We start from the raw sequence: 9,941 nt of genomic DNA, 5'->3' as shown, positions 1-9,941 counted from the left end.
GTTTGAAGTCACTTGCCAGCAGTAATTTGGTGGGTCCCGTGTGATAGAAGTACCCCACACATTGCACTAAAGTACACGTACGTGCACACACCTGCAGAAAACAGCCTGCTTGATGCTGTGTACTTTTCAGAGAGGGATGGATATCAGGTGTGTTTTCTGCTCACAGTTATTTTTTATTCAGTCAAGTTGACCCAACTGTAAATAAACATCATAATCCTCTACAGAATTCAAGGGTTGGCATTTTAAACATATAATCCCAGTCTTTTGATTCCACAGCTGCACAGAAAACTCGTCTGTCGTGCTTTACAGAGTCATATTAATCAAAAGTATCTTCATCTTCACAACATCTATTTAAAATTTTGCCATTACAATTAAAACTCCCCATCATTCACTGTGGGTCGATCGCAGTGAAATCAAGAAAACTCTTTCTGTTGGCTAACACTAATTGGAACGTGGCATATCTAAAGGGTATCATTTTAGGCTTTTTTTATGTGCATACCTATGTCTTTTGCATAATTTTTTGTGTTATGAAAACGCAAACAGTCTGGCACATTTTACAGTTTGTTGCATCTCACAGGACCAGACCGTCTGGATGGGAACAAAAATCTTGGAATGACTGGTGACAACATTTAGCAAAGCAAAATTACTGGTCAGCCACTGTCCCCATGTTCTTTCAGCTGTAATCATATGCTAGGTTTTTGGGTATACACAGACCAAATCTGAGCCAGGGTACACTTAGATGACTGAGAGCTCCTTCTTAGAAGAGCTAAATGTGGGTGAAAAACAAAATGTATAATTCTCCAGCTCAGCGACTGTTGGTCTTTGTAATCAAGGGAACATGGCAGACGGAATATGTCAGATGGAGAGAAATACTGAGTCTGAGGTAGACTGAGTGTGTGCCACTTGCAGCTGCAGATGCTTAGTCACAGGGGAGTGTTCAAAGCTTACTGTGAAACTTGGAAAATAACTAATCTTCTACAAAATAGGCAGGCTGAATCGTCCTGCTGCCTGAAGCACATTAGAAGTATCTGATTATAAATGCTCTTTCTAACTTTATGTTATGACACTTTCTAGCAATTGTTCTATACTTTGATGCACTGAATGTATGTTTAACCCCTTAAGCTGTTGAAACTTTGACCTGACGTCCTCAAATTGAGTCACTAAATAACTCCATAACTGTAAAACCAAATCGAAGTGCGTGTTGCTCTGTTGATTAGAGCTTGATGCTCACAACCGATGATACTATAATCTAAGTTTTCAATCTCTTGATTGGAGACACTTGGGACCGTTCTGAACTACATGAAGTGTCCTCATACTTATGACCAGGGTGGAGTAAAGTAAGAACAACACCTTTTTCTATTGCATTAAAGTTTAGTATGATGGCAGCAACATGTCTCAGAAAGTCGGGACGGTTATGTTCATCACTGTGGACAATAAGTGTTCCTGAGCCCATGCAGTGATTTTCAGGACTGAATGATGCCTGTTGGTGGAGCAGCTGAAAATGATACCAAAAGTGCTTTAGTATCATTAGCACGTCTTGCTATCATGATATCAATTATGGTGCACAACAGTGACGCTCAATCTCACGAACAACGAGTATAAATGTATAATTTTTCTGAAATACTCCACATTTTGAAGATGCAATTTTGTGGAGATTGTTGTACCTCTTTCCCTTTACCTTTGAGAGACTCTGCTTCTCTCAGGTGCTTTTTTTTTTACACCTAATCATGTTACTATCCTGTTAGAAATTAACCCAATTAGTTATAACATGTTCTTGCAGCTATTTCTTTTTAATACCACCTACTTTACAAGCATGTTGCTGCCCCCGTGGCAACTTTTTTTAGCCATGTTTCTGCCATCAAATGTCTCATCGTCAACATTTGTTTCCTATGTCCTGTATAAAATGATGGTTTGTGAGACTGCATTCTGTTTTTATTTACATTTTATAGGGTGCCCCAACTTTAGGGGACGTTTATGCACGTAAACATGATCGTAAATTACAGTTATTCAGTAAAAAGGACTAATTGAACATATAGAATATTCTCAACTGCAGGGTTACTAAACATTTGGATATGAAACATAAATGTTACGACCATTTCAGACATAATGTTCGGCAGCTTCTCCAGCTTGAACATTTCATGCTTGGAAACCTTTGAAAAATTGCACAGGTTATGTTTAACAGGGTATAATATGTATAACAAGGGCTCAGTTAGGGATCACCAGAGAGGAAAAGATCAAATTCATTCAAAAACTGAAGACTACAAGACTAAACGTGCTGTTACTCTGTTACAATAAGCAACACTGAAGGGGGAAATCTTTTGTCCCAGAGCAATGCACTTAGAGGGAGTCTCTTAATTTCACTGTCATGAGGGACACTCGGCCGTGTGCGTGGGAGGATTAACGAGCTTGTGTCTGTTTGCCAGGAATGAACATGAGAGGGAAATCTGTACAGAGAGAGGAAGAAGGTTGTGAAGATGGAGAGACAGAAAAGGGAAGAGGGAGGGTAGTATTTTGATTCTGCAACCTCACAGTTATTTATGCTGCCGCCTTGCCATGTGAATGTTTTGTTCGTACAGTAAAGGCCCGGATGGGACTGAACTGTAGGCAGAGATGAAACGCTCTTTGATGGTTTTCAAAGGACTGTCAGACTGGAATGAGCTCATGACCATAACAGTTCACATTGTTTTTATTGCTGGTTTTCACTGACCTCATTAAGTTGCTGCAGTGCCTGTGTACAAATACTTTACATCTGTATGCTCAGCCTCTTGTTTTGGAAATTCATCATTTGTTTTTCTTCTTTTGATCTCTTGTTCCTTCAGCCGCACAGGGTCCTGATTGTGTTCTCATCCTCCCCTTATGTTTACTTCTAATCATCTTGCTGGTTTGGAATCTATTCATTTTTTATATTTATCAGTTGTTTTTAAAGCTCTTTGTGGCAGGTTAATTTGGGAAGTTTTAGGAACGTTATGTTCACACTTTTTGACAGAATCACATGGAAGCTGGTCAGCAGGACCACAGTCAGAGTTGCTCATCATTGTGGTTAAAGTTGGGGTTTAAAGGCCTTGCCCAGAGGCACTTTAAAAAAGTCTGTAATCGTGGGCAGCTATCTTTCACTTTTTCCTGCACCTGCGAGTCCAGATATGAACCTGCCAACTTTCCAGCCTCTTGCTGACGTCTCTAATATGTAGTCTGCCATTACCTAAATGAAAAAATACAGCTGCCCAGAGTAAGATTTTCAGTTTAGTTTAAGTACTTTGTTATCGTTTGTTAGTCCAGCAATAAACTAGACCCTGTTTTGTGATTTCAACATCATAGTTGCTGAAATAATCTCTATTTGGTTTCATTCTAAAACTAGACTGGTTCAAAACCTCAATTATTCATATAGGCAGCATATTCTTACGTCTGGTGACTGGATGTTTTTTATTGTAGTCTGCAGTTGTTGTTGGTATATACAGAATTGGACATTTTTCAGTGTACTGCACTTGTTTTTAGTGTAGTTTCTACCATGATAAATTCTGGGGTGGAATGCTCAAATGGTCCACCCATGTGTCACATTCATGGGAAAAATAAATAGCATGTAAGCTTCTGGACCCTAAATCTAACTCTTCCCCCTTGAGTATCCTCCATCCTGTGGCTTCCTCCATCTCTCAGCCCTCATTCTACCTCCTCTTTGGCATCCCTCGTTATCTTCTCACTCTCTGACCTTGTCTTGTCGAGCTTCTCCTCCTTCCTCAGTGCACTTTCCTCTTTCCCTCCATCACATCTTTCTCCCTCGCCATCTTTCTCTTATCCCAGGTTTCTCTCCTCTCTACTGTACCCAGAGAGAGGGCCCTGGTCTCAGCAGCTTCCTGTCTCACAAAAGACCCTTCTGTTTCCCCCCTCTGTGTTTCCTTTGCTGCCACCCCACCCCCTTCCTCAACACCCCTGTGGTACATTCCCTCCCTCTCCCTCGGTGCATTCCTTGTTGACCTCGGCCGGCTGAGGAGTCCCTCTGTCAGCGGGCTCTGTGAGAGTGGAACTGAGCGTTCACTGATCTGTAGAAGTAGTCACTTCAGTCAATATAGGGAGTGTGCTTCTAAATTTGGGTTGAAATCTGTGCAGCAGGACACAGATGACAACTTATGGACAGTATGCTGATAATAAAACATTCTTTTACAAGTTTTTATCCAAAAACATGCATAAAATCACATGAAAGCTCTCCCTTCTGTGAAATAATTATGACAATTTGGAGGTCTCATTGAACAACTAACAATTTAGAAATCAAAATGAGGTATTTAGAAAAAATAGAGCATCATCACAAGCTCAGGTGATGATCCAACAGCAGCACGCACCTCGAAACTCAACTTATAGGTGGTCATGAGCAAGATTTTGCTGCCATTTAGACCCATTTCTAAATGTTTTAACTAATGTGTTTGAATAACAACACCAACAGGTTGGTATATTGATGTGATTTAGCTAACATTACGGTTAAAATCTAATTTTCAAAAACCTTTTTATCTGTTAATGTAAACTAATGTGGCAAAGAGGACTAATTTACAGCTTGTTTCCTGGTACGCTGGTACACCTCGGGTTACCATCAACACTTTGCAATTATAAAAGTAAGTTGTTCTCCAGGAAGGATTAATTGGTAATGCAGCGTATATAACATTATTATTGCTTGGACTACCCCACCTGTGGTACCTCTGATACTAACAATGCTGTAGACAAAATCCAATGCAGAAATGAGAAGTTTCAGGTACAGTAAAATAAGGTGGAAAAGCATGTTTTATGTTGGGGTTTTTTTTGGCTTTGAACTGTTCACTAATATCATGCTGGAGGGTTCCCTCACTTCTTTCATAGAGGATGCTGCATCCTTGATTTCTTAAAAGAAGTTTCAGACTTTGATTCGTCAGGCCACAAGACAGTTTTCCAACTTAATTTTAGTACAAATTTAATGGGTTTAGGTAAAATGAATGCAGCAGTGTTTCTGTATTAGGTTTGTTTACAATACCAGAGAAAATTCTCTTTTTCCATTATTCAAAAGTAGCACTAGAGAACTTTGAATGGAAATTTTTAATTGAAATTTAGAATGCTTTTGCTCTTTGGCGCCCCCTATAGGTGTGAGATGTACACCACTGTCATTAAAAACAAGTCTTCGTGTAAGCCCTGCACATTTACAGCTTTGCACAGGAATTTGTTGTCATGTTGAAGAAGCAACAAAGACACTAAAAGCCCACAAAAATGTCAAGCAACCGTAAAGAAAAGCAGTGCAGTGCACGACTTGAAACCAAAGTTATGGACAGTAATATATCAGCCCCCAGAGACGTACTTCAGCACACGTCATTAGCACATAGTTTTAGGGTTCACAAACTTTTCTAGTGTTGCTTTAAAGTGTTGCTGGTGTCAAATTCAAATTTGTTTTTTTTTAATATGTAACGTTTTTCCGTCTCACCATTTTTTATGTTGTCTTTGTACTGTTTGCAATTAGAAACAGTTTCTAATTGAGGCTTTTTATCCAGATCTTTGTGCTTGTGCTTATAGCATCTTATTGTGAAGGTGTGTATAATTAATATAATTTGATAGTTCCTAACTCTTACACTGTTGTTACCCTTATGCCAAACAGTAACGCTCTCACCACCCAAACTCGCATCAAAGCCTTTAAAAAGACTTTAAAATGATCTTATTCGTGAATGACTGATTGCTTCAGTTTGTTCCAACTGATTTAGTTTATTTTATCTATAGGACAGTTACACTCAGAGAAATTAAACCAGGTTTAGGTGCACAGTTTAAGTTTGTATACAGACTGATAAGTGGCAGGATGCTTCTTATGAGGTTAAGATCATTTCAATGAAATAAAGTTTTCAAGTTTACTCTTTCAATGTCATTTTAAGATACAGAACCTTCTTGTAATGTTGTAAAAAAAACAGTTCTGTACTGTTTTTAACAAAAAGTGATACTAACACCACTGGTCTCTGAACCTTTAGATGCTGAGCTCAGCAGCTGGTGTGAAAGGGACCCTCAAGTTTCCCGCTGCTGCTCAGGCTCCTCCACAGATCTTTGTAACAGGCAGGTACAGCAAGGTGCCACCCCAATGCCAAACTGAACCACCTGACCTTCCCCTCGACCTCACAGCGTCCACTGATGAGTCTGGGTTGCTGCAGGGCTTCACTATCATCTGTCCTTTCATCATTCAACCAACCAAATACTTGTGATGCTTCACATTCTTGATGCTTCTCCTCTTTCATCCTTTACAATGAGGAAAGCCCCAACGTAAGCTTGTTTTTCAGGCCTAATCATCTCTCCTGTCCAAGGAGAGTAAATGAAGAAGTTTTTCTTTATTCCCTCAAGTTATTTCACATGGGATCACAGATTTTAGTGGAAGAAGATTTAAACTTCAATAAGTTGTGTTTCAGGTCCCCTCTGATTAATTTGTGATGAGGTTTCTTTTATATTCACAAAGAATCTACAATTTAAACTAGAACATTGGGAGTATCCATGATTCGGATAGTCTGTTTAGTCTTTTTTACTTTGTGTTTCTTTCTGGGTTTTCTTTTGAGCTTCGCAAGCTGATTAAGTCATATAAAGAAGAATTAAAGTGTTTGTCAAGTAAAATTGACCCTGTGAGGCAGTGGAAGTACTTAGTAATCAACAGAGACAGATACAGCATTTTATTGAAGTTAATTCAATTTAATGATACAGTATTAGTTATCAATATTATTGTTCCAGGTTTTACTTTTATGGTTAACGATGCTGTGTCCTGCCAGATGTTGGACAGATACATGTTAAACTGGTCAGCTGACACGTGTTTGCTTTAAAATGATCAACTTTTTTGCTTTGTTGTAATTTTACTTAGTTTAGTACAAAATGTGTCAATGTGTGACTTGTTAATGTGTGAAAAAAATCGTATAAAAACAGAAGTATGTAAACTCTTTAGCTGCTGAGGATTCACTTGTTATCCTCATTTAATGGTGCAGGTGAGCTGATTTTATTTATTAATTTATTTAATTTCTGAGTCAGTCCTCCCCTTTAAAACAACAGCACAGGTTGTTGTTGGTGGGCTTAGGATGCTGCTGAGAAGAATGCAACATCAGGGAGAGACCCTCAGTACACTGACTGTGTGGCTTCTTTTGAGAATGCAAACTGTTATACGCCATTTCAGAAACACTGCAGATGAGCCATCTTCATGGTTATTTAGGCTGAAGGACTTGACGGACACAGTATGAAAAGGAGGAGCTGGAATGGAGGTGGGTTGCAAAACAGCTTCCAGAGGATGTGGCCAAGGTAGGCAAGTCTTAGCAGTTTAAATAATCAAATATACGTATGTGGGATGAGCTTGACTACCTAGCCTAACCAGTGTGTATTATTAAGTGCATATGGAATCTCAGACAGATGTTTCAACCTTTAAACCAGATGATCTGTTAGTGCTAAACCCAACCAAGAGTTGGGAAACTTAAGACCAAAAGTCAAACAAAATTCATGGGCTGCTGTTGAAGCTGCAGGTCTCCTGATAGTTAGTCCTGGAACTTATTCCACCACTAACCCTCCCATCTCCAATCTTTACTGTGATATAAGCCATTTCAGAAATGCTCCTTTGGGTTTTAACTGAAAATGTGAACAAGCATCCTAACTGTTTGTTAGGCTGGAGAACTTTTTGGAGGGAGAAGACAAAAAGAAACACTTTTTCTCCTTTTGAGCTGAAATGCTCAGAACTTTACCGAACAGCTTGTTTCTCCTTCGCTGACAGCTGCTGAGGTGACTTCACTTGTGGAAAAACTTTTGACGTTGGACAACTATGCTGCTGTGTCAAAGTCACCGAGGTCCCACCCTGTGTTTTAGTCAGTAGGTCAGTTAGGGATGCATCCATCCGTCCATCCACCTTCTCCCTCCACACCTCCATTTTATTCTGGAATCTCCATGTGTAAATACCTTTTGATCCCTCCTCCCTCCCTCTTGCTTTCTCCCCTCCCTTTACTCCTGTGTGGACTCTCCATCTTCATCAATGGCCCTCATTCATTCCCTCTCACCCTCTGCATGCCTGTGTGCCCCACCACCACCACCAGCTCTCTCGCCACCCGCCCTCCTCTCCCCCTTCCCTTTCTATTCATTCCTGTGATTTTTCCTGCCTGTACCTTTCCACGGCCCTAATGTCCCCTCCCAGGCAGCAGTTTCCTCATGCGAGTCCTATCGCTCGGCTCCATCTCTGGCTCTGTTTCAGTTCAGGGATTTGTGTATTTAGATGCTGATCGAGATGTGTTTTTTTGAAGCTTAGGCAATATTCATCTGCATTTATGAGGGGGAAAAAGTAGATTGAATTACACATGGGCACATTTCTTTCAGTTTCATGTATTTCTGTGTTGTTAGATAACGATCTCTTATGCTGCTGCTTCTGTGTAGAACAATGTGGCTTTTAGTTTGGTGAATTTGTGTTTCTGACAAATTATTGCACCACATAGGAAACTTAATCCTACAAAATATGCTGAAATGATTTACTTCATGGCTCAGAACAGCATATTTGGTCTCTCTAACTGCCTTTTATTAGTTCGGCTATTATACACCATCTGGGCAAATTACCCTCTAACAGTGAGTAATTGTGCTAAATTGAGCAAATCTTGGAGTTCGACTTCTGCTATATTTAAAACGGAGGAAGTTGCCTTCAAAAGAATTACCTTTTGTTGAAAACCAGAGATTTAACAGATGCACAGCCAGGGAGAAAAGCTGAAGAAGAGGTAACAAACACATTGAAATCAGTAAAACAAACATCATCAAAAGACTCGGGTACTTCAGCAAAATACACAGTGTGCTCATATATACACTTCACCACACACACATATATGCTCTGTTATACATCAGTTGGCACGCTAACTTGAGAGCTCATGAACACTCACCCCACACAGAAAAAGACACCCACTTATGTGCACCCGTCCTGCACCTCCTCCTCCCTCGCTCTGCCCTGCCGTCACCCCTTGTCCTCTCCCTCCTCCTCCCCTCCTGCCTATTTCGAGGTACAGTGGTTAGTTGGGTGTGTTAGCTGCCGAGATCTGAATTCACTGACAAATTCTTTGACTTAATTCCCTTTTTTATTTTTTCACCTGGCTCAGCACACCTTCTGCAGCTTCACCACTCAGACCTGAGTGTGTATTCATCACACTCTTTGACCCTCTGTTAGTGCCGAGTGTATCAGTACACTCCCTTTCTCCGTTTCCTCCCAGGCGAGCCCCTGCTCTGATCTATTTCGGTGTGTTGTGGCTAGCAGGGTGTGTGTGTGCGTTTGTGGCCCTGCCCTGTAAAATACAGACTTTTCAAGGAAGTCAGCAGTATAATATGGCCGCTTTATTGTAATTACAAGGTTCTCCTTTTGGAAATAGCACACAGAGAGAGCTACCCACAGGCACTTGCTGGGTCCATCTCGCTGAGCTGATGCCATCACTTGCTTTCCCTCTGCAGACACTCACGTCTCAATCTCATCCATCCTTGAAGTCTTGCTTGCTCTGACCCAGATGTTGCCACATCAGGCAGCCAAGTCAGCTGTATATTAGTCACCCTTTGATATTACAGCCTGTTAAGCACCAGGTTTGTCTGATTGGATGGATTGTGAGAATTCAGTTTGAAGGGTGGTCACATCTGATGGAGGTTCTCTTCAAGGAAACTTTGTGGTTACTGGGTTTTTCTAACCCTTAAATATCAACCCAGCTAATTAAAAGGCTTTATTAATTCAGCTTTAGCTGACATTTAAGGTTAAATATATAATTGAATGGTTCATCTTGACTTGCGCCTTCTGGGTAAGACAAATGGAATCACCTGCTTTTAGATGTCAGGATATTTCAGCAACCTATAAAAATACTGAGTCTGTTTCCAGATTATGAAATCATGCTGCTGTGGGGTCACATGTGCAGCCCTTACTTTGGAATTTGTGGTAGTTCCATAATGTAGATGCTCAGCAGATTATTTGGATTATGCTGTTG

This window comes from Leuresthes tenuis, unplaced genomic scaffold (assembly GCF_036924035.1).
Source record: "Leuresthes tenuis unplaced genomic scaffold, fLeuTen1.0.hap1 SCAF_18, whole genome shotgun sequence".
Taxonomy (NCBI): Eukaryota; Metazoa; Chordata; class Actinopteri; order Atheriniformes; family Atherinopsidae; genus Leuresthes; species Leuresthes tenuis.
Note: the sequence above shows the minus strand (reverse complement) of the source record.